The sequence below is a fragment of the Panthera pardus genome, unplaced genomic scaffold (genome assembly GCF_024362965.1).
Source record: "Panthera pardus isolate Hobbes unplaced genomic scaffold, ASM2436296v1 HiC_scaffold_16, whole genome shotgun sequence".
In the NCBI taxonomy this organism is placed as follows: Eukaryota; Metazoa; Chordata; class Mammalia; order Carnivora; family Felidae; genus Panthera; species Panthera pardus.
Window position 1 is genome coordinate 149,294,300 of NW_026526721.1, and position 21,803 is coordinate 149,316,102.

General features: G+C 42.8%; 1 long non-coding RNA gene across 2 annotated transcripts in view; it reads right to left on the reverse strand.

The window, feature by feature from the left end:
- Nucleotides 1–12,103: 12,103 nt before the first annotated feature.
- Nucleotides 12,104–21,803, reverse strand: part of LOC109248800 (uncharacterized) — a 40,640-nt gene continuing 30,940 nt past the window's right edge. For both annotated transcript variants that reach the window (XR_002072262.2, XR_002072263.2), the window contains exon 4: nucleotides 12,104–13,757. This is a non-coding gene — a long non-coding RNA (uncharacterized LOC109248800). The remainder of the gene's footprint in view (nucleotides 13,758–21,803) is intronic.

A 21,803-nucleotide genomic window follows, 5' to 3' on the forward strand; every position in this document is an offset into this window, starting at 1 on the left:
AACTGGAACTTCTTTTTGGTGTTTTCCCATTAGCTCTAACAAAGCCACAACATCACTAAAAAACTCAGTGATCTGAAATAAGGTATACATGGAAGATCGTCTTCTAACGTCTGTCCACCCCTCTTGATCTTCCCCTCTTCCTAAAATGTTACACTTAGAGATTCATTCCTTTGGGTAAGGTATCTTGTCTGCTCTCTGGAAGTTCCCTATTAAATGCTCAGATGAGACACGTGCTAGTTACTACCCATTAACACTCTAGCATGAATCTACGTATCCACTCAACGATAGCCCTGGAGTTTGACCACCACTCACTACCTCGGTGACCCAGGGCAACGTCCTGAACCATAAATTGGGGATGATAATCATAGCAGCTACCCGATAGGATTGTCGCCAGGATAAAAGATAATTCACGCAGAGTACTTAGTACAATGCCTAATATTTTGTAAGCACTTAGTAAATGTCAGTAATCTTATAATTAACAAGACCGGAAGAAAAGGGAGATTAGAGGGGAAGTTTCTGGATAAGGGAAGGCCAATGAGGGCAGATCGGGGGGAGAATGTTTCTCTGGAGCTGAGGGTCAGACACACAGACATGGGAGACAAGAAGGCAGAGACTGGGTAAGTGGAGACAGCAGGTTACCATCCCTGGTGTGGTATTAGTTAAGGCTCCCGTGGTTTCATGTTAATAACCCTAACCCTAACCCTAACCCTAACCCTAACCCTAACTGTATCAGTCTCATTCATCACTGTATCCCCAGCACCCAGTGCCTACTAGGTGTTCCATAGAGTTTGTTCAATGACTTAAGGAATGAATGAGGGACTGCCTTTTGTATTTCAAAATATACACCATATCCATAGAACACATTCCAAAATGTTCGTTGGTGGTCATATTGGCTTCACAAGATGGCAGATGACTTTTTGCCTTTGTACATCTTTGTTTTTGTTTTTGTTTGTTTGTTTGTTTTCAAATTTTCTGCACTGGTCTTTAGTTTTATCATTTGGAGGGGAAGAGTTTTCTGGATGACTAAGGTTAGTCTGTTCTCATGTTGCCCTCATGAAAGAGGGAATTTTCTGAAACAGAGCTTCTCAATTCTAATGTACTTACAAATTGCCTGGGAATCTGGTTAAAACGCAGATGCAAATTCAGCAGGTCGGGGGCAGCACCTGAGTGTCTGGGTTTCCAACAAGCTCCGAGGAAGTGCTGACAGTGCTGGCCTGGGCACCACACTGTGAGAAGCCAGGTTACAGTCTAATGTAACATAAACCCAGGCCAAACACACGTACAAAGAAAACAAAAAGCAGGAGGAGAAGATGTGCCAATGGACAGAGGACACCTCATCCGGAAGCCAACGTGACTTCAGGACGTTTCTCTCTTAGATTATGGGTTCTTGAGGATTCTGTTTTGTTGGCTTGGTCTATTTGGAGGCTGTGCCGTTCAAAAGAAGAGATTCAAGTCTGTGAAAGCCCCGGGGATGCTCGTATTTTCTGAGCAAAAAGAAGGGCTCATTTTTTTACTCTGTCTTCCATTAAACACTGCCACTGCGGCTGTCAGTCACATTCGCTTTAGATTAATGTCTCCTAAATTAATTTTGTGTTCAATAAACCTCCATAAATGTTTGTTCAGCAGACCAAATTGGACCCTTCGATTTAACTAAGGGTGCAAGTACAGCCACACAGCTCCCGTCCCCATTCACACACTGTTGGCCCTGCCTTCATTAGTCACTGTCAATGCTGGGGTTCACCGGTCCCTGCTAAGCTCCTCCATATAATCAAATGTTGCTCCTATTGAAATATAATCCTCCCAGAACATAGAGGGGCATTTTCTAAATTGGCTGGAGAGGATTCCAAAGCACTGGAGAAGAAAATAAGTACGAGTGGAAGCAATCCTTAATTTAAGATTCTTTGACAGCAGCAAATCTTCGCTTTCTTTTTTTAACCCTCATTTTCTCAGAGAATTTTTAAAACACTCCCCTGCTGCCCACCTTGTCCCGTTCGGTTCCCATAGTCTAGACCAGCCCTGCTAAATCCTGATACTACAGACTTTGGAGTTGGTCCAGACGCCTCATTTTACAGATTGGGAACCTGAAGCCCAGGGAGGCTGGACAACTTGCCCACAGCCTTCCAAGGCTGCCCCAGACACCAGGGCTCTGCCGTGACCTCAAGCTGTGTTGCTTCATTGTTTTGAGAGCTTGGGAGCGAGCGGACAAACCAGGTTGGTTGCTATCTTCCTATCAGGGTTAAGTCCTGGCAAACGGCTTCAAAAGTCAAGTGGTGTTTTAACAATCAGAGTAGCGGCACAGCTACAGCAGCGGCCCTTGATTTTTACTTTTTAATTACAGAAATTTTCAAAACTACTCAAAAGCAGAGAGGTTGCTACATCTCCATGAGGTTGTCATCCCACCAGTTTCAGCGATCACCAACGTTTGAGCATTCTCGTTTTATCTGGTCACCATTTCTTCCCTTTTGTCTCAGCAATCATTTTTAATACTTTGGATTATTTTGTTCCAGGCTTTACCCACCGTGTCTCCAAATGGTATGCGTTTGCTCTTATCTCCAGATTGATCAATTTTAGGTGCCTCCTATTGACTTCCTGTTAAGGCAAATCAAGACATAGCTCTCTTCCCCAGTCCAGCATCCTGTCCTCTGGGTCAGTTTCTCCAAAGATTAAATTCTAAGCCTCCTGCATAAGTGGAATGAGACTCTAATATCTACCTGCTTCTTATACCGGCTTTCAAACAACCACTCACTGTCTCCCATGCTGCACCTCACCCAGCATTGGAAAGTTCCTGCGTCACCCCCATATCTGAGCCCTTCCTGCATTTTGCGTGACAGACACAAGCAAACGAAGCGTGTGTACACACCCTCGCACACGCACACCCCTATTCACAGTCACGCGTTCGCACACCTGGCAACCAGTTTTAAGCTTCATCCTGTCAACTAAGCTGTGAACCTTTCTTCCCTCCTCTCTCTGACTTGGTGTTTTGTGATTCAGGGCTTCAAATGTGTCATCATTTTTCTTGTTCTCCTTGTTGATTTTGGATAATTTGGGGGAAAGAAAGAGATCAGAGAAACATCTTTACTGTATCTTCCAGAATTTCTACCAACGAAGATTTGAACCCAGCTCCCACGGCTGATTAGCTTTCTCATTTTGAGAAAGAGACCTGTCTTTTCTGAATCTCAGTTTTCTCAACTTTGCCAATAATCCAGCTTTCCTAGGGTGGTGGATTGAATGATCCTGATGCCTGTGACACAGGGGAGTCCCGTTATGTCAAGGAATGGATAATGGTGGCCACAAAAGGTAGTACCTGGGCTTCTCCAGGCTGGAGGGCAGAGAAGTCCCAGGAATAACTTGGTACCCTTCTGGGCACCACCACGGATATTTGCCCGCATTTCTGATTCAGCTCATTGCCCAAAGGCCACGCAGGGGCGGGTGGGACAAGCAGAAGGCTCACCTTCCAAATCTCCTCAGCGACCACTCCTGTGATGGAGCCTCCCGCTGCAGTGAAAAAAACTCGCTGCAAAATTCATGGTTATCCTCACAGAATTGACATTCTGCATTCCACTGAGTGTTTCATTTTGTTGTTGTTTTCTAGCAAATCAAAAGCTATCTGTTATCTATAAAAATTATTGTTTGATCCAGCAATCTCATTTCTAGAAATCTATCCAAAATATACACTGGCAAAAATAAGAAAAGATATGTGCATCTGAGGTTTTATTGCTGTGTCATATATATTAACAGAAAATTGGAAAAAATGTAAGTGCCCATCAATAGAAAAGTGGTTGAGTAAAATATAATATATCCACACAGCGGAGTGTTATACACCTGTCAAAAGATAGTATAAGGAAGTAGTTGCCAGGATAAATAGTTAAGAAAAAATTTTAATGTGGTGATGTTTGCATGGCTCCTAAAAAGTGGTGGATATAAAAATATGCATATATATGCAAATGCATATTTTTAAATGGATGGATGAGCCACACAAATTTTTTAAAGTTTATGTATTTTTGAGAGAGAAAGAGTGCAAGCAGGGTAGGGGTAGAGACAGAGAATCCCAGGCAGGCTCTGCACTGAGCCCAATGTGGGGCTCGAACCCACGAACCGTGAGATCATGACCTGAGCTGAAATCAAGAGTCTGAAGCTTAACCAACTGAGCCAACCAGACGCCCACACACAGCCTTTTCAATGGTTACCTATAAGCAGAGGAGAATAAAAGGAATAAAATTCAGTCTTCTCTTAATACAGCTAGTTTTGAGGACTTGACTTGAACCACGCAAATAATTAACATAATTTCAAAATGAAATTAAAATTTTAAAGTGCAATCCTTAAAATCAAAACAACAAATGAACATATATACACCTCGGTAACAATCCCAAGAAAAAAATATTCCAAATGACTCTAAAGTAATTGCCTGAACATGTCTAGCAGGGTCTATCTTTAAAGAAAGAAATAACTGCAAAATTCCTGCTTTCAGTAACTACATTGTCAAGGAAGCATTGACATTATTACCCAACAGGTTTTATTAGATGGGTTAAAAAAAAAAACAAAAAAAAAACAGGCAGTCACGGTGGCGTCACTGAGAATGTTTTTCCGCGCAGGGGAAGGCGACACTTTATGTCAGGTCAGGAAGATCTACTCTGTAATCCTAAATTTGAGGACAGTATCAATGTAAACTTACAAGGCATTTTACTGTTTAATTTTTTAACTGTTAATTCTAATTTTGCTTATAGTTTATTTATTTCTTGAGAGAGAGCAGGGGAGGGGCAGAGGGAGAGAAAATCCCAAGCTGGCTCTGCACTGAGAGCAAAAAGCCAGATGTGGGGCTTGAACTCAAGAACCATGAGATCATGGCCTGAGCCGAAATCAAGAGCTGGACCCTTAACCAACTGAGCCACTCAGGCGCCCCTTAACCCTTTATTTTAAAATAATTACAGATTCATAGACAGTTGCGAAAATAGAGGCACTATGAACCCTTCCCCCAGTTTCCCCTAGGGGTTATTTGTTAGATAACATGGTACGTTACCAAAATCAGGAAACTGACATTGGTACAATGTGTGAATACAGTTCTATGCCTTTCTACCACTTGTTTCGATTTTTGAACTACCACGACCATCAACGTACCGAATTATTCTATGACCGCAAAGATCTCCCTCCTACTAACCCTGCCTAACACACTTCCTCCCACTCATCATCCCTAACCCCTGGCAACCACTAGTCCGTTTCCGTACCTATAATTTTGTCATTTCAAGAATGACATACATAAACAGAATCACAGAGTATGTGACCCTTTGACTGGCAGTTTTCATTCAGCATAATGCCCTTGAGATCCATCCAAGTTGGGTGTATCAATAGTTTGTTCCTTTTTATTGTGTTCATTCCATGGTATGGATGGACCTGCCGAACCTTTCACTCATTGAAAGACACTTTGGTTTCTTCCTCTTTGGGGGTTATTGCAAATAAAGCTGCTAAGAACATTCATGTTCTGGTTTTTGTATGGACCTAAGTTTAATTTCCCTGGAGTAAATGTCTAGGAGTGTGATTCTTGGGTCATTCCACAAGTGTATGTTTCCTTTTTAAGAAATTGTCAAACCGTTTTCCAGAGTGACAATACCATTTTGCGTTCCCACCAGCAATTTGTGAGAACCGGTTTCTCTGCATCCCTGCCAGCATTTGGTATAGCATTTTGTTTTTAATTTTGGCTGTTCAAATTGTCGTATAGTGATATCTCATCATGGCCCTTATTTGTGTTTTCCTAGTGACCAATGGTATGCAACATGCTTTCGTGTGCTTATTTGCCATCTGTATATCCTTCTCAGTGAGATCATGGCTTTTGACTTCATGACTTTGCCCATTTTCTAATTGGATAGTTGTTGAATTTTGAGATTTCTTTATATATTCTAGATACGTGTCCCTTGACATTTATGTGGCTTGCAAATATTTTTTCCATGTAGCTTGTGTTTTCTTCTTCTTAACAAGGTCTTTCACAAAGCAAAAGTTTAAATTTTGAGAGGGTCCAATTTTTTTTAATGTTCACCTATTTAGTCGAGACAGAGTGTGAGCAGGGCAAAGGCAGAGAGAATCCCAAGCAGGCTCCACTCTGACCGAGCCTGACGCAGGGCTTGAGCTCACAAACCATCAGATCACGACCTGAGTTGAAATCAAGAGTTGGACGCCTAACTGACTGAGCCACCCAGGTGCCCCAATGGAGTCCAATTTATCATTTTTTCCTTGTATGGATTTAGATATTGTGTCTAAGAATTCTTTATGAAGCTATAGGTCCCAAATATTTTTGCTATGTATTCTTCTAAAATTTTTATGATTTTTTCCCCCAAATGTTTATTTTGAGAGAGAACAAGCGGAGAAGGGGCAGAGAAAGAGGCACAGAGGACCCAAAGTGGCCCTGTGCAGACAGCCCGATGGGGTTTCGAACTCACAAACCACAAGATCATGACCTGAGCCAAAGTCCAATGCTTAACCCATTGAGCCACCCAGGAGTCCTTAAAAATTTTATAACTTTATGTTTTATATTTAAATCTATGACCCATTTTAAGTTAAATTTTATATAAGTTGTGAGGTTTAGGTTGAGGTTTGGTTTGGGGATTTTTTTGTTTTTGTTTTTGTTTTGACTTATGAATATGCAAATGTTCCAACACCATTTGTTTAAAAAGATGGTCCTGGGGCACACCTGGGTGGTTCAGTCTGTTAAGTGTCCAATTTCTGCTCAGGTCACGATCTCACAGCTGGTGGGTTGGAGCCCTGCAGTCCTGCATTGGGCTCTGTGCTGACAGCTCAGAGCCTGGAGCCTGCTTTACATTCTGTGTGTCCCTCTCTCTCTGCCCCTCCCCTGCTCGCGCTCTGTCTCTCTTTGTCTGTCAAAAAGAGACGTTAAAAAACTATAAATAAATAAATAAATAAATAAATAAATAAATAAATAAGATGGTCCTTCCTCCATGAGGTACTTTTGCATCTTTATCAAAACTCAGTGTGGTTTATTCCTAGGTTTTCTACTTTGTTCTATTGATTTGTATTTCTACATAACTGTGCCAGTAACACTTGCCATAATTATTATAGCCATATAGTACATTTTAAAATCAGGTGGACTGATTTTTCTCACTTCTTTTTAAAAATCCTTTTAGCTACTCTTGTTCCTTTGCCTTTCTATTTAAATTTTAGAATAAGTTTGCTTGTTTCTACAAATAAATCTTGCTGGGATTTTAATAGGAATTGTGTTGGCCTATAGATTAATTTGGGGAGAATGACATCTTTTCTATGTTGACTTTGTCAATCCATGAGCATGAAATGTCTCTCCATTTATTTAAATCTTCAATTTCTTTTGTTAGCATTTTGTACCTTTCAGCATCGGGTCTTTACAAGTTCTGTTAGATTTATACCTAAAGATTTCCTTTTTTAAGTAACCATAAATGGCATGTTACTGCAGTTTCCGTGCATTCATTGCCAACATATAGAAATACAATTTACTTTAAGGGGCATCTGGGTGGCTCAGTTGGTTGGGTGTCTGACTTCGGCTCAGGTCATGATCTCACAGTTCGTGGGTTTGAGGCCCGCGTCGGGCTCTGTGCTGACAGCTCAGAGCCTGCTTCAGATTCTGTGTCTTCCTCTCTCTCTGCCCCTTCCACAACTCAATCTCTCTCTCTCTCTCAAAAATAAATAAACATTAAAAAAAAATTTTTTTTAAAGAAATGCAATTTACTTTTATATGTTGATCTACCTGTGGCCTTACTTGGCTCATGAATTCGTTCTAGAAATTTTTATGTAGATTTATGGGAATTTTCTACATAAGCCAGCATGTCATCTACAAAAAGAGGGTTCTTTTCTAAGCTTTATGCCTTTTATTTCCTTTTCTTGCCCTAATGCACTGGCTAGGACTTGAGCACTATGTTGAATAAGAGTGGTGGGAGAACCGGATGAGGGTAGAAGCTAGGTTGCTGGGGGTGAGGAAGAGGCATGATTTGTTTAACTGATTCAGGGTAATTATCAAAACATTTTCCATCCTTCCAGACCATACCTTTTAGTCCTTTGGCTAGATAGAGAAGGCTTTTCATGGGCCTATTTTTGTCTGTGTCCATTGGCATTTTGAGTTGCCAGCTTCTGGACAAGTGGACAGGGTTACAGCCAATCTGGAACATAATGAGGCAAAGAAAATCCAGAGAACTTACAGCCACATTGTTCCTTGACTCATGAGGTCTCCAGCTGACCCACAACCTTCTCTATATCTTTCAGAGCCTTCATATGTTTACAATGTCCAGAGTTTGCAGCTGTATTTAGTAGAAAGCAGAGGGAGAAATGCATCATATTGTCTGGAATAAGACATTCACCTTTAAAGTGGATTCTTCTTTTTCCTTTTTGAAAAACTCAAAGAAAAGTTTTTTTAACATGACTCTCAATTGATATTTGTGTTGGTGATCCTCAGATGAAGAGGGGCACAAAGTCTCAGGCCTACAATTGCTTGGTGCTCCATCAGAATTCTGCCCCTTAATAGAGAGGGGGCTCTGACATCTCTCCAGAGGCTTTCAGAAGCTCAACATTGCTCTTGAGATTGTCCCTAATACAAAGGAAACACTTATTCCAGGGATACCAAAGATAGGAAGGCAGCTGATGAGCAAAACCTAGAGCACACTATTCATCATGTGTCCTGAGCTCCCTTAATCCATTCCATGGTCACTGAATCACTGCTTTTGGAATTTTATCAAGAAAATCTTCAATCAGACCAAGAAAGATGGTCTATGAGTTGGAAACCTCAGTCAGCATTCTAAACCATTCCTACATGATAGTTTTATTCTCTCTTAAGTGTTCTCATGTCAGATGTCCCTTGGTGCCAACAGAATTTATCTGCAAACTTGGAGACAGGAGCAGGAAAATCAAAAGTCGATCTCGATAGATCTGGGCCTTGACTCCCTTACCTTTCCAATGTCTCCTTTATTCCGAAGACAGGTAGCAATTGGCTGCCCTCTAGGAAGAAGAATGATAGGGGGTGGAGCCCAACCATACCCTAAAAATAAAAAATGGAATTGAAGCCCCATGTCTCACTGTCCCCAGAAAAAGGAGATAGTTTTTCATCACCTGAAGCACACTGCTGTCTTAGGCAATGGGCAGTGAGATGTGTGCTCTGTTCTAGAGTGTTCCATGCCTGCATCACAGAGTGACTAGTCACAAAGGGTACCCAAGGGTGGGGGAGGGGACTCCACCCCTACCACAGAGCCTAAGAGGTCTCACCACCTCCTGAGCTTCTAGATGTCTCCCAACTTCTCTGGGACTTCCTACTTGCCACCCTTGTCCTGTCTTCACATCACATCAATACCTTAGTGTAATTCTCTATTTATTCAACCTATAACCCAGACAAGCTGGGTTCCTGTAACCTAGGAAGCCCTTTATAAGCCTTTTGATCTGCCTTATACCACATCAATTCCACAGCCTGTGAAAGCCTGGAGTTTTCCTAGGAATTTTGCTCATTCCCAAGCACTAATTAAAACAAACAAACAAAAAACACCTTTCTGGAGGCATGATATAGAGAAAGTGCACGTATCTTCCACACACGGGTCGATGAGCTTTTATATACAGAATACACCTGTAAAGCTACATCCCAGATCAGGGAACAGCTTATTCCCTGCACCCTGGATGCCTCTCTGGTCATTATTCCCGCCTGCGCCCCACAAGAGTAGCATCTTCTGAGGGCAGGGATTATCACTGGGAATAGTCTGAAGCCTTTACGTGTACTAACTCACTGACTCCTCATCGTGACCGCTGAGATGGTTCTATTACCGACCCACTTACGGGTGAGGACAGCGGGGAGCATGCAGGTTGAGCTACTGGCTGAGATCCCCCTGCTGGGGATTAGCGGAGCCAGGATTCAACACAGCCGTCTGGCCCCAGAGCCCCACTCCTGAACCGCCATGTTGCCAAAATGTCACGGTGGCTGGAGAAACCACGGGAGTCAAATAAAATTAGATTCTGGAAGAACAGCCACCCATCTCCACAGGGCTCTTTGCCCGCACCTTCCACATGCCCTTTGGTTTACATCTCCCTCCTTGCCGCTCAGAACCTGGTGAGGGGTGTGAGGCTCAGAGCAGGGAAGGGGCTGGCCCAAGGGTCACAGCTGGAAGGACAGAGTCAGGTGTGAGCCCCCACCAAATCAAGGACCATTCTTGTTCCCTCATTTTCCATGGGGGAACTGAGGCCAGGAGGGGTTAAATGAATTACACTGTCCCTCCCTCCTTCCAGTGGGTTTTGTTCATGGCTGCGGCTAATTTTCCTCAGGGCCCATGCCTGTACTGAATGACCAGAGGCCACCTGATTCTTTTTTCAGACTTCTTGGTGGAAACTAGGACGTTGGCTACACTTGTGCTGGTGACGGGGGATCACCAGGGATCCAGGCAGGGACTGTAGGGGGAGAGGACAGTAAGGAGATGTGCACAGCAGAGGCTGAGCAAGGCAGGGAACTCTCTGCATCCAGAACCCATTGGGGCATGACTTATGGGCCCCAACCTGCAAGGACAGCCCGCAACGGCATTGGCCGTTGGCACAGTGGTATGAAGGTGTCAGTGGACTGCATTCCATTCTGGAACTCAGAGTCGTCTTCCAAGCTCATGTGGTGGGTGACAGCAGAATACACCTCCTTGTGGGTGTAGAGTCAAGGGCCCCTTGTCTTGCTGGCTGTTATCCGGGGACTAGAAGTCACCTTCAGGTCCTTTGCCACGTAGCCTCGCCATGGCCCTTCCCACAATTCTCTTCATTTCAAGGCCAACAAGAGAAATTTCTTTCGTGCGTTGAATTTGTTTTGTCAGAGAAGGTTTCCTTCCTGAGGAAAAATTCAATTCTAAGGACTTAATTTTTTTTAAGTTTATTTATTTTGAGAGAGAGAGAGAGAGAGAGAGTGGGCAGAGAGAGGGAGACAGAATCCTAAGCAGCTCCACACCATCAGCACAGAGCTCAACACGGGGCTCGAACCCATGAACCGTGAGATCATGACCTGAGCCGAAATCAAGAGTCAGACACAGACTGAGCCACCCAGATGCTCCAAAGGACTTAATTGATTATGTTGGGCCCACCCAAATAATCTCCCTTCTGATCAACTCAAAGTTGACTGACTAGATACCATAATTATATCTGAAAAATCCCTTTTTCTTATTAACATAATCGTGGAAGGGATATCTCATTATATTTAGAAGTGCCAGTCACACTCAAAGGGAGGGAATTATAGAGAGCATGTACACCGGGGAGTCAGGAATGTAGGGGCCGTCTTGGAATTCTGCTTATCACATCAGGTGAGGCTATTGATTTTGTACCAGGGACCTCATCTGAGAACAGCTACTTTAATGCAGCTACCAAATAAATATGAACATTTACGTGACGGTGAAAACAGTGAGCACAGAAAAGCAATGATTATATATCTCTAGATGAAGATTTCTAAGCAAAATGACAAAGAGTTCAAGTGGAAACCCACTCACTACACTGAACATTTATTGATACTGGATATGTTTCTTTTCATTATGAAAATATATGTAAGCTCAAAAAGAGAGAAGAAGGACAAGAAGTTGAATGTAAGTATGCAGGGGTGAATGGGGGCTAAGACCTTTGGCTACTGTACTCTGAGGTTGTAGCCATATGGGACTGAGTTCAGCTCTCTGACGCACCATCTTATTCGAGTCCTTAGCAGCATTTGAAACTGTTGACTGCCCTCTCAGGTCCAGGACACATTTCTCTAAGCACAGGTGGTTCCAGTGGTTCCTGGTTTCTCTCCAGCCACTCTTCACCCTTCTTCTCAGTCTCCTTTGCATGCTCTTCTTTTCCCTGCCCTCAGGTTGTTGCTCAAGGCTCGGTCTTGCATCGTCTTTTCTCAAGGGATATGCTTTCCTGGAATACGCCAACAAAATCCATAGCTTCAAAGACCATCCCTGTGTTGAGATTTCTCAGTCTTTATCTCCCTCCAGGTCTCTTTTCCTGAAAAGCAGCCCCGTGTATCCACTCACCTCCAAGACAGCACCACCTATGGATCTTCCAGGCCTTCAAACTCAACATGTTCAAATTTGAACTCATCACCTTTCCTCTCCCCAGCACCTGTCCCCCCAAAATAAAAATGTTTTTCCTTCCATATTTCTCATCTCAGTAACTGTCACCATCATCCACCAAGATGTTTCAAGCAAACCTGGAATTCTGCCTTGGTCCGTCACTCTTCTCACTTGCCTATCTAAGTCATCGTCACCACCTACCAATTTCACCTCCCGAATGATCCATCCACTTCACTCCATTTCCACAGATACTCCCATAGACCAGGACATGATCTTCTTTTGTCTGCATGATGGAAATGATTTCCTAACTAACGTCTTTGCTTCTACTGTTATTTCTTTCCAACCCATGCTCCACTTCTTAGCTAGAGGGATTCTACTAAAATGCAGACCTCCTCATACTACTTCTCTACTAAGGGCCTCATTGACTTCCCATTACTCCTTATGGTAAATTCCACGCCGTGGCTTCAACATTCTCCATTACCTGACCCCACTCTAGTTCTCCAGTTCTGGTCTTGCCAATCCTCACTGCACCCTCTATAATACAGCCACACTGAACTTTGGTTCACTCTTCTCATACCCTACCCCATCCTCCCAACTTCTGCTTAATTGTCAGGTTAAGTAATTGGATTGCACATCCTAGCCTCTTGGAGGGTCTTTCCTGACTCCCTCAACAAGGCTAAGGCCCCCCACAGAGTATATCATAGCATCCTGTACTTCCCCATTATATTTGTCATACATTATGACAAATGCTGAAAGCTCCTTGAACAAAGACACAGTGCTTGCCATCATCTGGTCCTCCTCTGTGTCCTCAGTGCAGCCATTGAAGCGGTGGGTAAACTATGTCCTTCCAGAAGTGGTAAGTGGCTGAACATCCCAAAGGCATTTCCTTGCTAGACCTACCATGAGAGATGTCACAAGTACTGAATTCTCTCAGGAACAGAAACACAGTCACTAGGAATCAAGCAAACAGAGAGGTTTTTCCCTGAATAAAATATGATTTTAATTTGCACAATACGCACATTTATAATAATAATAGCTGCACGAGACATGCAATAATAAGTTCCTAATGCTAACCTGGGGCAAAATATCTAATACAAATTAAATTGGCTCTGTTCCTAGGAATTTTAGTATATTGCATTGTGGATTTTTAGCCAAAACTGTGCAGAGCATAGCTGATTAATATTCTAATTAAAATCAGAATGGAACTATAGGAAATTGTTGGGTTTCCTCAGTAATGAATAAATAAATGCCTTCCTAATAAAAGTAGGCTCCCAATAGACATTCGTATTGACTCAGATGTCTTCTATGGAAACCACATAGCCCGCCTACCTAGAAGGTTGTGAGGCCTTGAAATGCTGCTGTCTCCAGAGTCAACCCCATGAATGCCCTCCTGACTCTAGAGGCATTTTCGGCCTTTGGAGGGACTCAAGATGTACGTGCAATCATTTTCTTCCCTTTCATACTTCAACAAGAAGAAACTGTCCCACTCAGAATCTTTAAAGGGCAGTTCATCATACAATGTGATTTTGCCTTTGGCCACAGATGGTTGAAACAGATGTGGATACTTGCACCAAAACGGGTCAGTCTGAGAGGCATGCGAACATATGGAGCCGAGCTGGAAATCCAAGTGGTCTCGGGGTCTAGGGAAGTCCTTGAGGGCAGCCATGACCGCTCACTGTGAGCCTCAGTGAGTGAGCAGAGCTCCAAGTCTGCACGGGCTGGCAGATGCAGCATTCGCTGTAGCAGAAACCGGAAATCATGAGGATCCAGATGGCAGAGTGAACTAAGAGTATGTGCAATGTCTCAGAGTGCTTAAAAGAAATCTTCCTTTTCTTATGCTACTTTGAGCCACTCTCTCTCCTTGCTATCCAACAACTCCCAAGATAAAGGGGAGTGGTGGCACCGGCCACGCGATTTCCGGCCCCGATTCTTAATTTCACTCCTGGTTAAGAGCTGTACCAGTGCCTTGGATGAGGACAGGGAGAAGGCCCTGAGGGAAAATGTGGGGGGTGTGAAGCTGGGCAGAGCAGCAGGACTGAGATGAAAGAACTGGGGGCCAACAGAACTCCAGGAACTAGAAATAGGGAAATCGAACAAGAAAAGGGTCAACGTGGGTGAATATAAAACACACACCTGGACCGGAAAGAAAATCAACCAGACAGCCCGAGATGAGTGGTGGACGTGGAGAACCGAAGTCACAGCGACATACGACGAAATGACTGAGGGGGGTTGTTGACAAACATGTCTGACATGACCATGTTCATGAATTCGAAGCTACTATCTGCATGTATGATGTGCCAGGCACTCTGTTAGGTACTCTACATCACACGTCAACAATTTTACTATGGTCTTCCTAATATCTTTTTTTTTAATGTTTATTTAGTTTTGAGAGAGAGAGAGTGCACGTGCATGAGAGTGGGGGAGGGGCAGAGAGAAAGGGAGACAGAGAATCCCAATCCGCAATGCAGGGCTCAATCCCATGAACAAGGAGATCATGCCCTGAGCCGAAATCAAGAGTCGGACATCTAACCAACGGAGCCACCCAGGTGCCCCAGCCTTCCTAATTTCTAATAAACATAGAAGGCCTCATTTTCAGCAGAGCAACTGAGAAGAAAGAAAGAACTTAGAAGAGTCCTAAACTCACCGGGTTCAGTGGTTGCCCCTTAAAACTTTGGTCTCTCTTTCACAGCTATGGTGGTCATCTGGCCCTGCTTTTCTGGGGCTTCCTCTCCATCATTTTAACATATGTATTAGTTTGGAGTTCCCAAAATCAGGTCCTGTCACGAAGATTCTTTTTCATTTTTTTCTGATTTTTTTAATGGTTAGTTATTTTTGAGGGAGGGAGAGAGAGAGAGTGAGAGACAGAGTGCGAGTCAGGGAGGGGCAGAGAGAGGGAGACACAGAATGATCCGGACACAGGGTTTGAACTCAAAAACCGCAAGATCATGACCTGAGCCGAAGTCAAATGCTTAACTGACTGAGTCACCCAGGCACCCCGTGACACAAAGATTCTAACACAAATGGTTGATTCCGGAGGTGATCTGGGGAACACCAGCAGAGTGGGAAAATGAGGCAAGGAAGGGAAGGCAGCCAACTTGTTATCCAACAAGTTCCTGCTGGGACAGCTACAGCTTGGGTTTTTAGAGGGACCTCCAGGAGTTAGTGTAGGACACAAACATCAGAGTTGTCTTTCCTAAGGCATGAGAATCTGGGGTGTTTATCCACCACCTACTAACAATGATTGGTTGAGTTCTGCTTCTGGGACACCGATCTTCTGGCTTGCCTTGCCACAGGCTTGTTCTCCCAGGGCCATATAAAAATCTGTTGGGCAGAGATTTACAGATGTCACAGCAGCAGCCTTTGTCTTACAGAGGTAAATTCTGAGGGGACAGGATGGGACACTGGTAACTATAAAATTCGAGTTTTCTTTGGGATTCATTATCCTTCTCCATGACTGTGCTTTTTAACTTGGTGTATGGAGCAAAAGATAGGCTGATTCTTTTATAGCAGAAGATGGCATAATCAGGAACCCACGAGAAAGGAAGAGTGTGTTATAGAGTGTCTTGCTGTCATGTTTCAGAAGAAACCTGTCTGGCAGAATCCTAAAGGGGGCCTATTCAACAGCCCGCACAAGCGTCCCAGGGTCTGAGTATCTAAAAACCCCCATTCCAGTGCCATATCCTAAGCAGTCTGTTTATTTTCGAAGGTGGCCCAACGAGTCAACTAGGCCCTAAGACACTGATTAAATTGGCTGAAAGCTGAATGCTTCCTGTTTCTTCATAAAGTCCTTGACGTTGCTCTCTTTTGCACTTGAAATTGGATATATATTAATTTTTTTTAAAAAAAAGGGAGAGGAGGAGGTCGTTTTTACCTGAGCTGGTGGAAAAGAAAAATTTGACTAGCGCAAAATACATGTGAATATTACATGAAAATCTTCCTAGTGTGTAGATATCTTATTAAGATTTGTATTGTAATTCCAATATTGTTAACATATAGTGTTACATTAGTTTTAGGTGTACAATATAGTGACTCAACAATTCTGTACATTACTCAATGCTCATCGTAAGTGGTCTTTAATCCCCATCACATATTTCACCCATTCTCCTCCCTCACCTCCTCTCGAGTAACCACCAGTTTGTTTTCTATAGTTAAGAGTTTCTCTTTTTTTTCTTTGTTTGTTTTGTTTCTCAAATTCCACATATGAGTGAACTTACACAGTATTTGTCTTTCTCTGACTGGCTTATTTCACTTAGCATTATACCCTCTATCTTCTTCCATGTTATTACAAATGGCAAAATTTCATTCGTTTTTATGGTTGAATAATATTCCCGTGTGTGTGTGTGTGTGTGTGTGTGTGTGTGTGTGTGTGTGTGTGTGACATCTTTATCTATTCATCAATCAATGGACTTTGGCTGCTTCCATATCTTGGCTATTGTAAATAATGCTGCTATGAACATTGGGGTGCATGTATCCCTTTGAATTAGTATTCTTGTATTCTTTGGGTAAATGCACAGTAGTGCAATTGCTGGATCATGGGGGTGGTTCTATTTTTACCTTTTTGAGGAACCCCCATACTGTTTCCCACAGTGGCTGCACCAGTTTGCATTCCCACCAACAGTGCCGGAGGCTTCCTTTTCCTCCACGTCCTCGCCAACACTTGTTACTTCTCTTTTTGATTTTAGTGCCATTCTGATGGGTATGAGGTGATATCTCATTGTAGTCTTGATTTGCATGTCCCCCTAGTGTGTAGACTTTTAAATCAGTCGGGGGCATCAAAGATGAGGTAGCAATCTGGTTTTTTGGAATAATTGTCTTCATGCCAAAAGAAATGCTCCACCAAAGCTTTTTTTTTTAATACGAAAGGAAAAATTCTTAGAAAAAGTCTCTTTCCCTGAAAATATTGCCTTTCCTCTTTTCCTTCATTCCTATTTCTGACATCAGCCCATCTAGCAGCTTCCTTTCACCATGAGTCAGCTCATAAGCATAGGCCTCTTTCACGACAACTATCCAGAGTGAGAAGCAATGTGACAGCTTTCAATCTCTTCCTATCTAAATCTGAAACACCAATTCTTGCTTTACACACTTTTTCATGGATGCTATTCCAGCACTCCATAAATGACTAACTCATTTTGTAGTTATCCACATATCTTTTCCTAGTCTACATCATTGTACTACACTTAACAGCCCCCAAGGAAGACTCTTAACTATCTTATCCATCTAGAACAGTGGCACATGCCACCGGTCTGGCTGCCATGTGGCACAGCTCCAGAGGGCACCATTTATGTAGAATACCGCAGAAAGCCTGGAATTGTGAACTTATTGGTGCTGGTCAGCATCAACCCAAGATTACTGCTCAACGGTGACCTTGGCAATGAAGTCACTTCTCCATAGCAATTATGACAAATCCACTTACGACAAAGAAAGAATATGGTTTTGCAGGTGAGATAAAACCTCAATAGAAGATGGAAATTCAGAGTTCAACTAGTGCAGCCCTTTCATTTGACCCCACACTGTCCAACATCCAAATGGCTAACCCAGCTTGGAAATGTTGAGCTGGTTTCAGAATATTCTACACTCTGTCCTCTGCCACATCACCCTTCATCCCTCACACCCCTACCTTCTCCTCCACTTCTCTCCCCTACCACACACCTTACCATTACTCACAGAGAAATCTGTATCAAAGGTATCAGACTCAAATGGCTGACAGGCTAGGCAGAGGATATAAATTCATAAAATGGACCAGATGGGGATTGTGGTGACCAGGAAGGGTTCTCCCCACCGGAGAGAGGAGCCACTACTCAGCCAATAGCACTATACAAGTGATGTTCTTCAGGAGAAACCCAAAGTCTAGATTATAGGAAGTTTCCTGGATTTTAAATGTAGTAAATTAACTTCGATTATTTGTAAGCACCATACACCAAGCAAGTCAGATCTGGCCCAGAGTTTTCAGTATCTGCCTCTGATGATGGAGCCCATGAAGGAATCAACATCTCTTCACCACTCACAGCTAGGTGATCTGTTATGCATCAGTGTCTCTGAGCCTTGGTTTCCTCATCCATAAAAATGAGAGATTGACTCCCTCACAGGATTTTGTAAGAACTAAGCTTATATGAGAGGTAAAGAACATAGCACATGTGGCTGGCACAGTCAATGCTCAATGGAAGATGGCTGTTCACTTCCCTTTGCAGCAGAGACCTCTCTGCGTGTGGGTATCGGTAGAATTCACCACAGCTTTCCACCTGTTCCTTTCTCTGCTATTAAGGAAAAATGCCCACTACTGAAGGCATTGAGGAGTGGGGTGGTCTTTAATTAGTCATCTTCACCCCAAAACAGAGTTTTTACAAATCAGCAAATTTGGTTTTGCGTGCTTTCTAGCCTAAGGACAGTAAGAACAAACCAGTAATAAAAATAAAAGAATATAAGCTAACACATTGCATTTAAAGAGAAAACATAATCGTTATAAACATAAAGGTAGGGTGTTCACTTCAGGGCATATTTGCTGAAGGTCACACCATATCATGTGTGCTCGGATCCAATTTGCCAGGTCCTGCTGGGTGGCCAAGGGCAGAAGTCAGTTGGCAGCTAAGAACACAGTAATGTCTTCTCTCAAAAGGTGAGTGGGTCACTGCCTTTAAAAGAACTGAGCTGGGTTGCATTTAACTGTTGACAACGTAATAGCAGGAAGTGGGGCTAAGGCTTAGGGTCAGGGCAGAGGCCACTGGAACTGGGTAAGTCCCTGGAGCACCAGGCTGGTCCATTCCCTTTCTATCTCCCTCCTCACAGTGATGAAGGATGTCTGAGGGCAGTAAGATGTTTGAGCTCAGACTCAATGCCTGAATTACTAGTTGGACTTCCTGTGTTTCACTCCTATTCCTATTTGGTGATGATTTTCTTTTTTTTTTAAGTTTTTTTAATTTATTTTGAGAGAAAGGAGCGGGAGAAGCAGAGAGAGAGGGAGAGAGCGAGAATTCCAAGCAGCCTCTGCGCTGTCGGTGCAGAGCCCAACGTGGGGCTCAAACTCAAGAATTGTGAGATCATGACCTGAGCTGAAATCAAGATCCAGACGCTCAACTGACTGAGCCACCCAGACAGCCTTTTGGTGATGATTTTCATACCTGGATCATAATAGGTAGAAAACAGGCAAAAATATTTTGCAAATATGCAAAAAAATATGCAAAAATGCAAAATATGCATTTCCTCAAGGCAGCACAGATTCTGGAGCAAAGTTGCTACAGAGTCAGACAACCATGACATCTCAATTCCTGCCAGGCTAAAAGATCCTCTAATTTAAAATCAATTAAGTAACACAGAGAGTTGGTGATCGTGTATACCCACCGGCCCCTTGCACTAGGCCTTCACACAATAAATACTGGTTATTGAATAAAATCAACTCGTGGCAGAGTAAATAATAACCCATGAAGTACACTCAACAGAATGAAGGCTGATACTCTCCAAATACATGGGTGTATTCCTTCATTTTATTTCTTATTAACAGTATTTCTCCATTGGCATATTCATTCATTCATTCATTCATTCATTCAATAAATATTTATTGAGCACCTCCTGTGCTTCAAGCACACTTAAAAGTTAAATTCTGAGGACAAAAAGATGATCTTCAATTAGAACCTAAGGGTATGTCTACTCTATGAAAAACCACATGGCCCTTAGAACCATAATTGCACCAGATCACCCATCGTGGATACCAATCTACAAGGCGCATGTGTCTAAGTCAACATACGTGTTAAAAACTGTTTTGCCCTTAAGCTTCCTCCGTGCTGCACTAACAGCATGTATTTCACTTGGTTTGGCCAAATTGAAAAGCAGCTTAAAAGAGGAAGGGGATATTTGCTTATAAATTTATCATTCTTTTGGATTAAAAGTTTATTTCATGTTTGAGCTGATGACTCTCAAACCAAAAGCCTTCAGTTGACATATACCAAGACTGTCCTAGATCAGTCTGTTATCAAAGAGCTGATCAGAGGGGTAGATGTGACAAGAACTAGGAACTTTCTGGTGGCCTATAAACATCATTTAACTACAATTTGCATGAAGAGAATTGTAAGAGCTGGTAATTGAAAGAGCAAATCAGGCTTGCTGCTCATCGAGATCCTTTAACACATATTGATTACTGTGTGCCATCTACTGTGCTCAATTTTTTAGCTAATCTTCTAGAATCCTCACAATAATTCTGTTTTTATCTTTTCTATTTTAGAGCAGAGGAAACTCAGGTCTTTTCGAGGACTTAAACACCTGCCCGAGGTTACAAAGTTAAGAAAAGGGGGAGCCAGGAATCCAACACAAATAATGAGTCCAGAGGCCCAGCTCTGAACCACACAATTTCTGCAGCTCTGTCATATACATCACTTGTGTGTCACCACCAACCTGTGGCAGCCAGACAGCCTCTATTCTCCATTTGACAGATGGCAGACAATAGCTCAAAACCCACAGCTCTGATGGGTTACAAGAGAACAGAGCACAGATACACCACCTATGGCTGGCAGAGACTCGAGGAATTTGGAAGGACTGTAGCTCCTACATTGGCATGTTCTAAGATACTACACCAAGACCGGGGTCTGGTCACCCTCTCTCAGCTCAAATGAATGCTTTGGCTGATGGCAGGAGACGAGAAATGAAAGCCCAGTGCCAGCCTGAACGTGCCCTATACGCTCCCAGAAACCAGATTCAAAAGAGAGGAACAAATACCCATCACATTGTAAATACATTTACCTCTTGACTCGATGATCTCCCTTCTAGAAATGTGTTCTACTGATATTCCTGCACTCGTGAAAAGATTATTCTTTGCCACACCATCTGTAACAAGAGTGGAAACAACTCAGGCATCCATCAAGAGGGAACTGGTTAAATTAATTATGGTAAAGCCTTTTAATGGAATACTACATAGTTGTGAAAAAGAGTGAAGTTTTCCATGTACTGATACAGAAAGGGGTCTAAGATTTATTGTTAAATAATAAATTCAGAAAAGCATCTTAGTATGCTATTTTTTGTGTAAGAAATGAGGTACATATACAATCATACATTTATATATTTATATATTCAATAAATTTGTTTAGATACATTTAAATGAACTCTAAAAGAACACACAAGAAGCTAATACAGATGGCAATCCCTTTGCATGTTACGGGAGGACAGTAAATAGTGTGGAGGGGGCAGAGATGAGAGTGAGTTCTATGTATCTTTTCATAACATTTGCTTCTTAAATTGTGCAAAAAGGATGACCAGGGGCATCTAAGTGACTCAGCTGGTTAAGCATCCAGCTCTTGATTTCAGCTCAGGTCATGATCTCACAGCTCATGAGATCGAGCTCCGCATAGGGCTCATGCTAACAGTGTGGAGACTGCTTGGGATTCTCTCTCTCTCTCTCTCTCTCTCTCTCTCTCTCTCCTGCCCGTCCCCCACTCGCACTCTCTCTCTCAAAATAAATAAATAAACTTTAAACAGTTTTGACAATAAAAAAGTACGACCATCTTGAGCCCAACTAAAGATCATTTGCACCTCTATGGAGACTAGGCTGCTGAGTCTGGGCATGAACAAGTGTGTGTTGTAATATGTATACACAGACTTGGGAATGTCTTCTCTACCCTGCCACTCCATGGGCTCATACTTGGAGTACTCCGTATCATTCAGTGTAGACCAAGCTCCTTGAGAAATAGATCCGAACATATAATGGTCTGACACGGTAAAAGTTGACTCCTTGCTCACGTACCTGGGAAGGGGTTCGAGTCGGCAGGCGACTCCCCTCCACCAGGAACCTTCCATCTAGTG